Raw genomic sequence first — 17,433 nt, forward strand, 5'->3', positions numbered from 1 at the left:
TCCACCCATTGCAGAGTATCTGGCTATTCCTGATGGGTGCTGTCAGATTGTATTATAAAGGGTCTGTGTTTGTTTGAAATATGCCAATAGGGTAAGAGAGTATGTGTTTTCTATTATAATAGTTACAGGCATAACTTGGAGATATTGGGAGTTTGGTTCCAGATCACTGCAATAAAGTGAGTCACATGAGCTTTTCAGTTTCTCAGTGCATATGAAAGTTATATTTATACTGTACCATAGTCTACTAACTATGTTATAGCACTATATCCAAAAAATACAATATGCATATCTTAATTTTAAAATATTTTATTGCTAAAAAAATGCTGACCATCATCAGATTTTAGCTATTCATAATCTTTCTGCTGGTGGAGGCTTTTGCTTTGATTTGGTGGCAGCTGATTGATCAGAGTGGTGGTTGCTGAAGGCTGGGGTGGCAGTGGAAACTTTGAAAAACAGGACAACTACAAAGTTGAGCACATGGGTTGACTCTCCCTTTCAGAAATCATTTCTCTGTAGCGTGTGATACGATTTGATAGCATTGTATCCTCAATAGAACTTTCAAAATTGGAATCAGTTCCTTCAAACCCTGCCACTGCTCTGCTAACCAAGTTTATGTCATATTTCAAATTCTTTCTGTCATTTCTTCAGACAGTCTTCACAGCATCTTCACCAGGAGAATATTCAATTTCAGGAAACTACTCTCCAGGCTCATCTGCAAGACGCAACTCCTCATCCGTCATTCAGGTTTTGTCAGGAGATTGCAGAAATCCAGTCCCGTCTTCTGGTTCCAGTTCTAATTCTAGTTCTCTTGATATTTCTACCTCATCCACAGTTACTTCCCCCACTGAAGTCTTGAAGCCCTCAAAATCATCCATGAGGGTTCAAATCAACTCCTTCCAAAGTCCTGTTAATGTTGCTATTTTGACCTATTTCCACGAACTACGAATGTTCTGAATGGCATCCAGAATGGTGCATCCTTCCCAGATGGTTTTCAATGTACTTTGCTCAGATTCATCAAGGGAATCACTGTCTATGGCAGCTTTAGTAAATATATTTCTTAAATTATAAGACTTGAAAGTAAAAATTACTCTATAGTCCGTGAGCTACAGAATGGATGTTGTGTTAGCAGGCATGAAAAACACTGATCTTGTTATTCATCTCTATCAGAGCTCTGGGTGACAGGTGCATTGTCAATGAGCAGCAATATCTTGAATCTCTTTTTCAAGTAGTTCTCAGAGGTGGACTTAACATACTGAGGAAACCATGTTATAAACAAATGGGCTGTCAACTAGGCTTTGTTGTTCCATTTATAGAGCAAAGGCAGAGTGTATTTAGCATCACTCTTAAGGTCCCTAGGATTTTCAGAATGGTAAACGAGCAGTAGCTTCAACTTAGTCACCAACTGCATTAGTCCCTGATAAGAGAGTCAGCATGTCCTTGGAAGCTTTGAAGCCAGGCATTGACTTCTCCGTAGCTATGAAAGGCCTAGATGACCTCTTCTTCCAGTGTAAGGCTGTTTCGTGGACATTGAAAGCCTGTTTAGTGCAACCACCTTCGTTAATTATCTCAGCTAGATCTGGACAACTTGTTGCAGCTTCTGCATCAGCACCTGCTGCTCCATCTTGCACTTCTATGTTGTGGAGATGGCTTCTTTCCTTCAGCTCCGTGAACCAACGTCTGCTAGTTTCCAACTCCTTTTCTCCGCTTCCCCACCTCTCAGCCTTCATGGAATTGAGGAGAGTTAGGGCCTTGCGCTGCACGGGGCTTTGGCTTAAGGGACTGTTGTGGCTGGTTTGGTCTTCTCTCGAGACCGCCAAAACTTTCCCCATAGCAGCAATGGGCTGTTTCACTTTCTTCTCAGTCCTGTGTCCGCTTTTAATTTCCTACAGGAACTTTTTGTTTGCATTCACAACTTGGCTAACTCTTTGGCAAAAGAGGTCTAGCTGGCAACCTGTCTCAGCTTTTGACACTCTTTTCTCACTAAGCTTAATCATTTCTAGCTTTTGATTTGAAGTGAGAGTTGTCTTCCTTTCACTTAGAGGCCACTGTAGGGTTATTAATTTCAGTCACTGTAACAAATATCATAGCAAAGGAAGCATCTGAAACATTATGAGAATTACTCAACTGTGACACAGAGGCACAACATCAGCAGATGCTCTCGGGAAAATGGCGCCGGTGGGTTTGCTCGATGCCGAGTGGCCACAGACCTTCAGTTTATAAAAAACGCAGTCATATGAGGCAGGTAGAGCGAAGTACGATAAGACCAGGCGTGCCTGCACATCCCATTGAGGCTTTGACTCTTCACTTTGTAATGACCCATATCTCAAGTAGGGCTTGTTGGCAGGACCAGAACTGCCCAGCATGTCCTTGTGCGGGGAGGGTGGATAGGCTCCCTGGCGCTGGTCAGTGCAGGGACAACCAGCGGGAGGGTACGGGGACCCCAGCCCTTCGAGCCACATAGCACTGTGTAGATTATCCAACAGACAGGGGATTCTGCTAAGAATGTTTGGTAAGCCAGGGGCCCTTGGGCGCAGCCGCTGCGCGGTGCTGGCACCACTGCTCACGGGGCTCCCCTGTTCCTTACAGCTTGCTTTCTCATGCTTCTCCTCCACAGGGCTACAATTCCTGCCCCACCCAGCGTCTCTCGGCTTCTGGGGTCCCTGCCCCGCCCGGCGTCTCTCGGCTTCTGTGTAAATCATTGTCTGCTGGTTGTGATGCTGAGTGTTCTGAATTCAAACTCCCCAGTCTGGTGTGGTTCAGACCAAACTGGCTGTCCTTCCCTCTGCTGAGCACAGAACTAGGTTAGAGAGATGGCGTATGCCGGCCCCCTGGGTCAGCACCAGCGCATTGATGACTGTCTTTGATCTGCTGGTGCAGTCAGCTCTAACCGTGGCGGTGCATCGGCCGTTAGCAATGTGCCAACTCGGGCCAAGGAGCCTCCCTTGGCATGGGTCTAAGACACTCTGAGGCTCTCACAGAGGCATCGGTGCCGCTGGCATGCATTGGGCATGGCCCATCCCTCTGCAGCACTCAGCCCAACCCAGGGAAGACGCTCTGGAAGAGATAACTGGAGGACAGAGTCTTGGAGAATAGAGTTGAAAAGGGAGGGACGGGAAAGCCCAGCAGAGGACACAGTGAGTAACGGCATAGATCCATGAAACATCACGCCCTGTGCGGGGACTGCAAGCAGCTCAGTGCTGCTAGAAGGGTGGTGGAAGCCAGTCCGGGGAGGCTGTGTAAGGCCCCATATATGGGGACCTTATTGGCCAAGTTACAGAGCTCGGACTTGCAGTAAAGCAAGTCACTGAAATGTTTCAAGCAGGGAAATAGAATAACTTTTCCTAGTCCAAGTGTAAAATAGAGGTGTAAGAGGAACTCAATTAGCCCCGCATCAGCTGGTTAGGAAGTTGGTGAAGAGAGCGAGGGCAGCGGGGTGTAGATGGAGGAGGTGGAGGTGGGAGACTTGCTCCCTGCCTTGATACAGGGAGGGAGTGTCAGGAATGTCTTCAGAAGGACTCGCAGGCATGTGACACGGTAACCCAGGAGAGCTCCCTTTAACCCAAGTTCAAGGGAGAAGAAGAAAGGTACTGAGCTCAGTTCTGGACATTCTGAGTGGCAGGTGCCCCAAGTACACACATTGGGTTACATATGTCCAAGTTCAAGTGTCATTTCTGCAGAGTGCTTCTCTGACCAGTTCCAGGGCTCTGGTAGATCTGCCTCTTGCAGCGTCCTACACTTTCTGTTGCTCTCAGTAACCCATTATGTACTTAACTGTTTCATGGAATCTTCTGGAGGACAGGCTGTATTTCCTGGGCCCAGGCCATAGTGGGCATCAGTAAATACCTACTGAACGGACGCTGGGGCTTCTCAATGACCTGAGAGCTAGACACAGTCACCCGCGCCTCCCGTGTGTAGAGCTGGAGATTGCGAGAAGTAAGGTACGGTGTGTGGCCCCACCAGGCGTCAGTATAAGGACGCCAGGTTTAGCAGCTAAAAGTCAGGAAGTCCAGTTAATGCTGCATTCCAGAAAAACAACAAACAGTTCTTGGGTGTGATCACGTCCCACATGTGGCATGGGATACATTCGGGACAGAGCCTAGGCGAGGAGCCCCTGATTCAGAAATGAGACCGCCAAGTCCTCTCTCTCTCCTCAGCTGCTGAGAGGAGGTGCGGGCCCTGCCCCAGCGCCTTGTTGGGGCTTGTGCCAGCCCTGACCCTCTCCTCGTCAGCAAAGGCTTTGTTTAGTTTCATCCTATGTTGGTATTTTTAATTACTGATTTGGTGGAAAACAAGTCAGTTTGTCCTGAATGTAGACCAGCAACTAATGGGCTCCAGAAGTTCTGTCAGTCTCTCTGGGGCCTTCTCCAGATGCAGGGGTGAGCAAACATGCTTGGACTCTCTGCAGCGTGAGGCCGGGAAGTGAGTGAGAGGACTCCCCACCCACACATGTGGTATGCTAAGCCACTAAGGAGCCGAGGCCCCTGTCAGAGGACGATGTACGTCAGAGACGATGCTGCGTCCTGTGTGTTTCCTCACCAGTGTTCTGAATTGTTCTGGAAACAAGATAACAATGTGGTTCTAGCAATTTTCCTGAGCGGTCTTTAGGGCTGCCCTGTGTGGTTAATTTGATCTGTGGGGCTGCAGCGTGATGGGTAATTTTGAAACATGGGGTTTGCTTATATGTGTGTCTTCCCTGGTGACAAAACTGAGTCGCTGGTTCAAGGGGCAGCACCAGGCTTTTCCTGAGGGACCTGGGATGGGTTGTGCGCGGTCTGTCTCTCCCCCTCTGTCGGTGTGTCTGTATGCGTGTGGAGGGACACTTGCAAGGTTTTTTACCAGACTGTTAATAGTGATTATCTTCCAATTAATGTGATTTGGAAATCATTTTTATTTTTTCTTTACATCTTTCCTATATATTTTTTGAAATCTTGACATGAGCAGTATTACCTTTACAATAACAATAAAGACTACTACTCTCTCTCTAGGAGAAAAACAGTCTCAGCCAGCCCTTTGTAGCTGTGAGTTATCCTCATACCTGATACTCTGCTGTTTCTTCTTCCTCTTATCTACTTACAAAGTAAAAGTAAAAGAGAAATAAGATAAAGAAAAATGAGATGACCTTCTTAAAAGATAATTCAATAAAAAAGCAAAAAAAGTCAAACAGCTCATAAAAATGAAAATATAATATTGGGCTAATCTTCACAGACAGCAGGTTTAAATATAAGCAATGAAAGCATATGAGCTCAGGATTTGATATACAGGTCTTTTCCAGAGAAATCTGTGAGCAGATGATGAGACTTGTGTCTAGTATGGCCTTTCAGGGCGGGGCACCCGGTGGGACCTTGAGCCTCAGGCTGGACCCATGTTTCTGCGGACAAGACAAAGGATCTCCGTCATTCGGTTCCTAATGGGTGATTCTTACCCAACAGGACAGACCCATTCTCTACATTGATTTCTCCCCCTACTGTGGTCCCCAAGCTGCTGCTACTGTTTAGAAAGATCCCTGTCAAATACTGTGGTTCTGGAAGCCTTTTAATCTGTAGGAAACAGATGGGGTGCAGAAGACCCGGCGGGCTTCCCTGGAGCAAATAAATGTTCAAGCTCCAACTCTAGTGGAGTCTGCGTGTCCCAAACCTAGACCAGGGTACAGCAGAGTCAGCACACCTGTCACCAGCAGTGTTGTTCCTGCTGTGTTTCTACCTGCTCTGCAGACACTCCTCCCAGCCAGTTCTGAAGGAGCCAGTAGGAGGTCACCCGTGTCTGCTCTCTCATGCTGGCTGCCCTGCGGCTCTTCCTGTCCCTGTCTCCACCCCCCACACACACACACCCCACAATGGATGCTGGGCGGGAGGCTGCACACGCCATCAGGTCTTGCCGGCCATGCCCGGAACTCAGGGAAACTCCCTGCTGCTTTGGGTTTCTTAAGGTCTATAAAGTTTAGTGAAACAGCTCTTTTAGTGTTTTGGGGTTTTTTCCACCTTTCTTGTAGCCCCTTCCACCTTAGACACAGGCGTTGAATCCATGGGAGTAGTAAAGGCCTTGGTCTGTGCCCTCCTGTCCCTGCCCCCCCCCCCCGCCCCCAGCCGCTTCTTCATGTTCTTGGGCCAGACCTGAGCACGGGGACTCCTGTGTCTGCTCTTCCTTCCTCAGGCCCGTCCCTCCTTGAGGCGGAATAGCCCGCGGCGTGCCCCCTGCTGGCCTGCCTGTGCGCAGACATGCCCAAGTTCCAGGGTGAGCGTGCACGAGCTGTCAAACCACCCTGCTGTCCGTGGGTGTCCGTCTGGGCTTCCGGGTGTAGCAGAGTGCTTAGTGGGCTGGCAGTGGCAGACCCTCTGCCAGCATTGAGGCTGCTAGCCCTTCCTGGTACAGATGGGCACAGACAGGAGTGTGAGTGCTCTCAGATGGTCATGCAGACAGAAGGACACACGCACCCACAGCCCCGGGGAATGGTAGGACGGACCGTGGTGGCCTGACCGTGGACTGTTGCTGCCCCCAGACGTGCAGGGCCGGCTGCCAGAGGAGAGGGAGCTGATCGGCACAGTTGCCACGCACTCTCTGAAGAGAGAGGGGTGGAGAGGCTCTCAGCGTTCTGTTCACTGGGCACTTGTGGGTGAGGATGGGCCTGGCAGGGATGACCCCGCAGACAGGAGAGTGGGCACCATGAGGGCCGAGGGGCCCAGTCTGCAGGGCTCACAGGCCAAGGGGCAGAGCTGCACCCTGAGTCCGAGCCTGGAGGGCCTGCCCGAGGGGCACCTCCAGCCTCGAGCTCAGCCTTCAGAACTGAACCTTGGGCGTAATTACAGCCTGGCTGGCTCTCTCTGAAACCACCGTGGCGGTACCTCGGCCTGGGCCTGTCTGAGACAGCACAGCTGTCGGCTCCCCGGCAGACAGTGTCTCCTGGCCGGTGTGGGACCCACGGCAGAGGCGAAGCGGAGTCTTCACCTGGTGCTCGGACTCAAGATGGACCTTTTCTAACTGAGTCGGTACTTGGCTGCCTCGCACTGGGAACTGAGGACATAGGAGGGCTCACGACTGAGACACTGGGCTGTGGGGCTGAGGAATGAGTTGCTAAGATGAGAGCAATGACACAGCTCTCGTGCCTCTAGGCTGGAGAGCCCGTCTGATGGCACGGGTTCTGAGGACAGAGGGGCTCACATACGTTGGTTAATTTTAAGATTATTGTTTACTGCACTTAAGGCACAAATGAGGGTCCACATTTATATTTTTAACTTTAATTCCTAATATATTCAATAATTCTAGGCTTTAAAAGTAGAAGTCATCATGATTGTTTGGCCTACCCTGGTCTCCTTAATAAGCTAGGCCTGTTGCCTGGCCAGCAGTAACACAGTGGACAGAGCATCACCCTGGGATGCTGAAGACCCAGGTTCGAAATGCTAAGGTCCCCAGCTTGAGTGCGGGCTCATCTGGTTTGTGGGCGACATCTCTGGCTTGAGCACGGGATCATCAACATGATCCCAAGGTCACTGGCTTGAGCCCAAGGTCGCTGGCTTGAATAGGGATTACTGGCTTGGCTTGAGCCCCCCAGTCAAGGCACAAATGAGAAGCAATCACTGAACAACTTAACTGACACAACTAGGAGTTGATGCTTCTCATCTCTCTCCCTTCCTGTCTCTCTCTCAAAAAAGAAGCTGGACACATTCACACAGGGCTCTGGAATGAGTCCAGACCCTCCCCTTACATCTTGCCCTGTGGCTCCTGGTTCTTGGATTTGAGACCATGTCCAGACCCCAGTCTCCTGGCTGGCCCGGCCCTCCTGACAGTTCTGGCTGGAGCTCTTAGGCTGGCAGAGACATGCCTTCTCCAGCCCAACCTTTGCCAGAGGCCTCCTTTCCTCTGCCCTCAGCCCCCCTCTGAGCTGTCTCCTCGTGGGTGGAGGAGGGTGAGGGGGCCAGGAAACAGGCCCAGCCTTCCTCCAGGGCCACAGTCCTTGGCTGCCTGGCCATGGGATGTGGGGATTAGCTTAGGTCCTAGGTGGTCCCACTGCGTGTTGTGAATGGGACCAACACAGCTTTCTGTGGCTGCAGTGGCGGTGTTTGTAATAACCTTGATATGCGCCTACAAAGAACCATTTTCTTCCAATCGAATGTAACTTTTTGCCCTGGAGTATGCATAGTGCATTTTCAGCTCAGATTCTGACAGTGTCATGAGCATGTGGACTTTTTTTTTAAAGTTAAACCCTTGAAAAAAGAAATGGCAAAGTTGAACAGGTTACAAAGCATTGTATCAAACAGTGGTATGTATTTCCTCTTCTGCAGAGGGAAGTGGAGGTTGATTAGAGAGTTGATATAATGGAAAAATAAAATGCTGAAGTCCTGGCATTAATTTTACCTTCGGAATCTAGAGTGTTTATTCACATCCACTTGATAATACATGCAGAAGTGATGGAGACATCTGCCCAGGCCTCAGTCTTCCCACCTTCATTCAAATGACTGCCTGTGTGACTTTCCGTATTTTCCCCGGGGAAGACTGAGCATTGGGGAGGGGCGTGCCGCAGCGGCTGCGCTCAGACCTTCCTTCGCCCAGTGAGGATGAGCAAGCAGTTTGTTTTTCCACACTCACAAATGACACTTTCTCCAAAGCTCCGTTTTTAATGGCATTAACACTAAAGGCAGTCACCAAAGGCAAGGATGTTTGCTGTGGAGGATGTGAAATTCCTTCTTGAATCACAAACCCCAGATGGTTTGATTGTATCAGGAACCCCTGGCCAGTTCCTCACTTGTAACATCTTTTTAGTCAGGCCAGAAGGTGTGTGTCTCCTGCACACAGTCACGAAGAGGGTTTTAAAATCCAGTTCTTAAAAGGCTTGGTAGATTAGGACTACCCTTATCTTTCTTTGAGGTTCTTTTGACAGGAGTCATTAAACTACAAAACCTTTTGAAGATTTCAAACCTGAAAAGATGGTGTTTAATTTTTTTTCTTCAGGAGGCTGGTTAGTCAGTAGACAGGTCTATTTCTTATCTTTAGTGAAATCACGATGAGTAAACTGAAAGGAAGATTGGGTTGGGTTTATGCAAACACAGGTTCTTCCTCTCTCCCCTCCTCCCCTGCTCTGCCTGCCAGAGATTTACCTTTGCACCGTGAGGCCCCCCTCCCTTCGTTCCCAGAGCGCTACTCATCAGTCCCGGGCAATTCCAGCTCTTCATGTATAAATCTTAGATTAGAGGGACATTTCGTAGGGCCCGCCTGTAAAAGCATTCTCCAAACTGAAAAATGTGAAAAAGCTCACTGTTCATTCAAACTGACACAGGCAGGAATCATTCAGAGCTTTGTGGCCATGCCTATCAAGAAATATTTATTATGGAGATGACGTAAGAGTAATGGTGGGTAGGAAGCGATACCGATAAATCTCCCCCCAAACTCAACAAGATCTTCAACCAGAAACAGAAAAACCTATCCTTGGAGCCTCCAGACATTTCGCAATACACCTGAAGGTATGGTCGAGCGAAAAATTGGCTAAATATATAACCAAACCCCGAAAGAAATAGGGAGTAAGAAATGCTCCGCCTTCCTCACTAACCTAAACAGGGCGGCTTTCTCTGGGATCCGTGAATATAGAAACTGAGGCGGGCAAAGGGGGTGAATAGATCCAGGCCGCGGCACAAACGGCCGAACCAGGATGTGGCACGGAGATCCAAGCCGAGGAAAAACTGATCCTGTGGCAACCCGGGCAATACAAGCTAACACTCGCGCCAAACCCAAACAAAGAAAGACAAGCGGGGCAGCCATTTTACCCGATCTCCTGGTCGGCGTGCGAGAGATTTCTTCCTAAGCCCCGGGAATGGGTGTCTGTGTTACCCCACAGAGAGGCAGAGTCAGAGGCCTTTCTGTGGGCTGAAAGCAGAATCTCTGGGCAGCCCCAGTGCCCTGAGAAAGCCGCACATGGGAGGGAGTGAGAACTAATTCCAACGGTGGAACTTTTCCGTGCTGGTAGGGGATTCACTCAGAGGGAAACGCGGCCGGCCTTATATCCTGGTCTGCGCGCGCAGATAGTGAGCGAGAGATTCCTCCGAGTGCCTCGGCAGTGCGCGCCCGTGTTATCGCACAGAGGGGCAGAGTCAGGGGCCTTTGTGTGGGCCAAAGCGGAATCTCGGGCCGCCCCAGTGCCTTGCAAAAGCCGCGCACGGGGACAGAGCAAGAGCCAATTCCAATGCTGGAACTTTTCCATGCAGTTCGGGGTTTCACTCAGAGCGTGAGACTGCTGGCCGGATATCCTGGTCTGCGTGCGCAGATAGTGAGCGAGAGTTTCCTCCAAGCGCCCCGGAAGTGGGCGCCCGCCTGTGTTACCGGACAGAGTGGCAGAGCCAGAGGTCTTTGAGTGGGCGGAAACCCCGCCTGATTATGCTAGCAGCTCTGACTGACTGAGCTTTACCCAGAGCCCTGTGCTGAGTGGAAATAGAGTGGGGAGTTGCCAGCTCTTTGAGCCTCTTACTATCCAGGCAGAGGCAGCAGCAACCCCATAGCTGGATTATTAGGCTACTAATTGAGGAAGGAAAGACTAGGAGAAAGGCTCCAGGAACACAGACTCTCTCACTATCGGAGCCTATAAATGCTAATGAGCCTCGACTGCCAATGAGACTAAAGCACAATACATGACATCGCCATAGAGACTTATCAACTGCAAACCTCTACCTGAGCGTGCCAAAGGGGCAGAACCCGGGGTACAGAGTCACCAACCAGGAAGAGGGAGAGAAAAGAAAAAGCAAGAAGATAACCTCTCAAAATCAAGAATAATCTGCAGACTTTATAACCTATCCCATTTTATTATATTTGTTCATTTGTTTCTCTTACCTTCATTCTTGATATTCTTTTTCCTCCTCCACTTTGGCCGATTAACTCTCTGCCGGTCTTACTCTCTCCTCTCCTTTGAACTACACTACCCATAAGTGTTACATCTCCCATTATCTTTTCTCTCCTCTTCCTTTCTCTCTATGAGGGTTGCACTCCAAAACCCTTAACTCTCTCTCTCTCCTCTTTTATCTTTTTTCTTCTTTTAGTGGTTCCCTCTTTTTTTCTCTCTCTCTCTCTTTCTTTTCTCCCTCTATATTAGTTTCTTCTTTTCTCCTTTACATCTCCTCTCATTCAAACCTCAATAACAAACAAATTATCTTATCTGGGACTCAAACTTATGTTTGTGGCATTTTGGGGGGTTTTTACTTCACCTTTTTAACTCACTAGCAGTGCTCCCATCCCTGGCTCTCCATTTTATCTAGTTCTTGTTCCACTAAATACAATAGTAATTTTTTAATTTTTCCCCCCATTTTTCCGTTTTCCTCTTATTCCTCTCATCATAACTCTTAATCAACCAACACCTAAAAGCAAATCATTTTATTCTTGACCCAAATTTTTTCCTTATTTGCTTTTTGTGGGTCCATACCCCCTTCTTTTTTCTTTTTTCTTTTTTTTTTGCCCCTTTATTACTTTTCCCCAATTCAGGCCCTCCATTACAGGCATTGTTTGTTATAATTCACATTTCACCACAAGATTTGCTCAAGAAAGAGGGGAGAGGAGAGGAGAGGAAAAAAGGAGGGGGGAATAATTTCCTTTTTTTAAAATTTTTATTTTATTTTATTTTTCTTTATTTCATTATTAATTTTTTTTAAAAAAAACAACTCTTTTCCATTTTTTATTTTTTTAACCTTTTATTCTTTATTAAATCTCATTAATACTATCAACAAAACCACCCTCAGATGCCATTAAGGAAGAGAAAATCAAATATCATGGATACAAAAGAAAGAGAGGTAACACAGCTAGATGAGGAAAAATCTATGGAGAAAAAATTTAATATATTGGAAACCTTGGAGCTAAATGACAGAGAATTCAAGATAGAAATCCTAAAAATCCTCCAAGATATACAAGAAAACACAGAAAGGCAATTTAGGGAGCTCAGAAAACAATTCAATGAACACAAAGAATATATTACCAAGGAAATTGAAACTATAAAACCAAATCAAACAGAGATGAAAAACTCAATTCACGAGCTGAAAAACGAAGTAACAAGCTTAGCTAATAGAACAGGTCAGATAGAAGAGAGGATTAGTGAAATAGAAGACAAACAACTTGAGGCACAACAGAGAGAAGAAGAAAGAGACTCAAAAATAAAAAAAAATGAGATAACCCTACAAGAATTATCTGACTCCTTCAAAAAGAATAACATAAGAATAATAGGTATATCAGAGGGAGAAGAGAGAGAAAATGGAATGGAGAACATACTCAAACAAATAATAGATGAGAACTTCCCAAGCCTGTGGAAAGAACTAAAGCCTCAAGTTCAAGAAGCAAACAGAACTCCGAGTTTTCTTAACCCCAACAAACCTACTCCAAGGCATATCATAAGGAAATTGATATAAACCAACAGCAAAGAAAAAATTTTCAAGGCAGCCAGGGAAAAGAAGAATACAACATATAAAGGAAGGCCCATTAGATTATCACCAGATTTCTCAGCAGCAACTCTACAAGCTAGAAGAGAGTGGACCCCAATATTTAAAGTCCTGAAAGAGAGGAACTTTCAGCCACGAATACTATACCCATCAAAGCTATCCTTCAAATATGAAGGAGAAATAAAAACATTCACAGATACAGAAAAGATGAGGGAATTTATCATCAGAAAACCCCCACTCCAGGAATTACTAAAGGGGGTTCTCCAATCAGATACAAAGAAGAAAAAAAAACAGAGCCACAAGTAAAAGCTCCAAGAAGAACACAATAAAACCAAATTTAAACTGTGACAACAACAAAAAGAAAGGGGGGGAGAAGATGGAGATTAACAGTAGCAAAGGATGATGGAGTGCAAAAGTACTCACAAAATAGTTTGCTACAATGAACAGGGTAGGGACCCTTTTCATTACTCAAAGGTAACCACCACTGAAAAAACCACCACAGAAACACATGAGATAAAAAAGATAGCAACAGAGGAAAGATGTATGGAATACAACCAAATAAAAACAAAAGATAGAAAAACGAAAGAGAAGGATCAAACAAGACACAAAACTAACAGAAAGCAAGATATAAAATGGCAATAGGGAACTCACAAGTGTCAATAATTACACTAAATGTAAACGGATTAAACTCACCAATAAAAAGACACAGAGTAGCAGAATGGATTAAAAAAGAATATCCAACTGTATGCTGCCTACAGGAAACTCATCTAAGTAACAAGGATAAAAACAAATTCAAAGTGAAAGGCTGGAAAACAATACTCCAAGCAAATAACATCCAAAAAAAAGCAGGTGTAGCAATACTCATATCGGATAATGCTGACTACAAGACAGGAAAAGTACTCAGAGACAAAAATGGCCATTTCATAATGGCTAAGGGGACACTGAATCAAGAAGACATAACAATTCTTAATATATATGCACCAAACCAAGGAGCACCAAAATATATAAGACAGCTACTTATTGATCTTAAAACAAAAACTAACAAAAATACAATCATACTTGGAGACCTCAATACACCGCTGATGGCTCTAGATCGGTCATCCAAACAGAGAATCAACAAAGACATAGTGGCCTTAAACAAAACACTAGAGCACCTGGATATGACAGACATCTACAGGACATTTCATCCCAAAGTGACAGAGTATACATTTTTCTCCAGTGTACATGGATCATTCTCAAGAATTGACCATATGTTGGGCCACAAAAACAACATCAGCAAATTCAGAAAAATCGAAGTTGTACCAAGCATATTTTCTGATGAGAAAGCCTTGAAACTAGAATTCAACTGCAAAAAAGAGGAAAAAAATCCCACAAAAATGTGGAAACTAAACAACATACTTCTAAAAAATGAATGGGTCAAAGAAGAAATAAGCGCAGAGATCAAAAGATATATACAGACTAATGAAAATGACAATACGACATATCAGAATCTATGGGATGCAGCAAAAGCAGTGATAAGAGGGAAGTTCATATCACTTCAGGCATATATGAACAAACAAGAGAGAGCCCAAGTGAACCACTTAACTTCACACCGTAAGGAACTAGAAAAAGAAGAACAAAGACAACCCAAAAACCAGCCGAAGAAAGGAGATAATAAAAATCAGAGCAGAAATAAATGAACTAGAGAACAGAAAAACTATAGAAAAAATTAATAGAACAAGGAGCTGGTTCTTTGAAAAGATCAACAAAATTGACAAACCCTTGGCAAGACTTACCAAGGAAAAAAGAGAAAGAACTCATATAAACAAAATCCAAAATGAAAGAGGAGAAATCACCACGGACACCATAGATATACAAAGAATTATTGTAGAATACTATGAAAAACTTTATGCCACTAAATTCAACAACCTAGAAGAAATGGATAAATTCCTAGAACAATACAACCTTCCTAGACTGAGTCAAGAAGAAGCAGAAAGCCTAAACAGACCTATTAGTAGAGAAGAAATAGAAAAAACCATTAAAAACCTCCCCAAAAATAAAAGTCCAGGCCCTGACAGCTATACCAGCGAATTTTATCAAATATTCAAAGAAGACTTGGTTCCTATTCTACTCAAAGTCTTCCAAAAAATTGAAGAAGAAGCAATACTTCCAAACATATTTTATGAGGCCAACATAACCCTCATACCAAAACCAGGCAAGGATGGCACAAAAAAAGAAAACTACAGACCAATATCTCTAATGAATACAGATGCTAAAATACTAAACAAAATACTAGCAAATCAAATACAACAACATATTAAAAACATAATACATCATGATCAAGTGGGATTCATCCCAGAATCTCAAGGATGGTTCAACATACGTAAAATGGTTAACGTAATACACCATATCAACAAAACAAACAAAAACCACATGATCTTATCAATAGACGCAGAAAAGGCTTTTGATAAAATACAACACAATTTTATGTTTAAGACTCTCAACAAAATGGGTATAGAAGGAAAATATCTCAACATGATAAAGGCCATATATGATAAACCATCAGCTAACATCATATTAAATGGCACTAAACTGAAGGCTTTCCCCCTTAAATCAGGAACAAGACAGGGTTGTCCACTCTCTCCACTCTTATTTAATGTGGTACTATAGGTTCTAGCCAGAGCAATCAGACAAGACAAAGAAATAAAAGACATCTATATCGGAAAAGAAGAAGTAATGGTATCACTTTTTGCAGATGATATGATCCTATACATCGAAAACCCCAAAGAATCCACAAAAAGACTACTAGAAACAATAAGCCAATATAGTAAGGTCGCAGGATACAAAATTAACATACAGAAGTAAGTAGCCTTTCTATATGCCAACAATGAGACAATTGAGAACGAACTCAAAAGAATAATCCCCTTCACGATTGCAACAAAAAAATAAAATACTTAGGAATAAACATAACAAAGAATGTAAAGGACTTATATAATGAAAACTATAAACCATTGTTAAGGGAAATCGAAAAAGATATAATGAGATGGAAGAATATACCTTGTTCTTGGCTAGGAAGAATAAATATAATCAAGATGGCTATATTACCCAAAGCAATATACAAATTTAATGCAATTCCCATCAAACTTCCAATGATGTTTTTTTAAAGAAATAGAGCAAAAAATCATCAGATTTATATGGAACTATAAAAAAACCCGAATAGCCAAAGCAATCCTAAAGAAAAAGAATGAAGCTGGGGGCATTTCAATACCTGACTTCAAACTCTATTATAGGGCCACGACAATCAAAACAGCACGGTATTGGCAGAAAAATAGACACTCAGACCAATGGAACAGAATAGAAAGTCCAGAAATAAAACCACATATATATAGTCAAATAATTTTTGATAAAGGGGCCAACAACACACAATGGAGAAAAGAAAGCCTCTTCAATAAATGGTGCTGGGAAAACTGGAAAGCCACATGCAAAAGAATGAAACTGGACTACAGTTTGTCCCCCTGTACAAAAATTAACTCAAAATGGATCAAAGATCTGAACATAAGACCTGAAACAATTAAGTACATAGAAGAAGACATAGGTACTCAACTCATGGACCTGGGTTTTAAAGAGCATTTTATGAATTTGACTCCACAGGCAAGAGAAGTGAAGGCAAAAATTAATGAATGGGACTACATCAGACTAAGAAGTTTTTGCTCAGCAAGAGAAACTGATAACAAAATAAACAGAAAGCCAACTAAATGGGAAATGATATTTTCAAACAACAGCTCAGATAAGGGCCTAATATCCAAAATATACAAAGAACTCATAAAACTCAACAACAAACAAACAAACAATCCAATAAAAAAAATGGGAAGAGGATATGAACAGACACTTCTCCCAGGAAGAAATACAAATGGCCAACAGATATATGAAAAGATGCTCATCTTCTTTAGCTATTAGAGAAATGCAAATCAAAACTGCAATGAGATACCACCTCACACCTGTTCGATTAGCTATTATTAGCAAGACAGGTAATAGCAAATGTTGGAGAGGCTGTGGAGAAAAAGGAACCCTCATACACTGTTGGTGGGAATGTAAAGTAGTACAACCATTATGGAAGAAAGTATGGTGGTTCCTCAAAAAACTGAAAATAGAACTACCTTATGACCCCAGCAATCCCTCTACTGGGTATATACCCCAAAAACTCAGAAACATTGATACGTAAAGACACATGCAGCCCCATGTTCATTGCAGCATTGTTCACAGTGGCCAGGACATGGAAACAACCAAAAAGCCCGTCAATAGAAGACTGGATAAAGAAGATGTGGCACATATACACTATGGAATACTACTCAGCCATAAGAAATGATGACATCGGAACAATTACAGCAAAATGATGGGATCTTGATAACATGATACGAAGCGAAATAAGTAAATCAGAAAAAACCAGGAACTGCATTATTCCATACGTAGGTGGGACATAAAAGTGAAACTAAGAGACATTGATAAGAGTGTGGTGGTTACAAGGGGGAGGGGGGAATGGGAGAGGGAAAGGGGGAGGGGGAGGGGCACAAAGAAAACTAGATAGAAGGTGACAGAGGGCAATCTGACTTTGGGTGATGGGTATGCAACATAATTGAACGACAAGATAACCTGGACTTGTTATCTTTGAATATATGTATCCTGATTTATTGATGTTGCCCCATTAAAAAAATAAAATTATTATAAAAATAAAAAAAAAGAAATATTTATTAGATGCACATTTATATAGAAAACTGAACTAAGTAAAATGCAGTGACTATACCATAAGCTAAGTCCTGACCCTCAAAGGCACAGTTGATAACAAGTGGAGGTAATAACAACACTTCATGGGTTCTTACCAGGTGCTGGGCTCGTATGTTGTCATGTATTCTCTACAGCCACTCAGATAACAAGAGATGATCATGACACTTATGTGGTGAAGGACTCCGAGGTTAGGCAACAGTCAGTGATTTGCCCAAGGCTGTGTGACACATCCTGGCCTTGTCCCTGAGGGACACGCACTGGATATCATCCCCTC

General features: G+C 44.2%; 1 pseudogene; it reads right to left on the bottom strand.

The window, feature by feature from the left end:
* Positions 1-348: 348 nt before the first annotated feature.
* LOC136388201 (tigger transposable element-derived protein 1-like) overlaps positions 349-17,433 on the bottom strand; it is a 29,426-nt pseudogene continuing 12,341 nt past the window's right edge.

Source organism: Saccopteryx leptura, chromosome 1, assembly GCF_036850995.1.
Source record: "Saccopteryx leptura isolate mSacLep1 chromosome 1, mSacLep1_pri_phased_curated, whole genome shotgun sequence".
Taxonomy (NCBI): domain Eukaryota; kingdom Metazoa; phylum Chordata; class Mammalia; order Chiroptera; family Emballonuridae; genus Saccopteryx; species Saccopteryx leptura.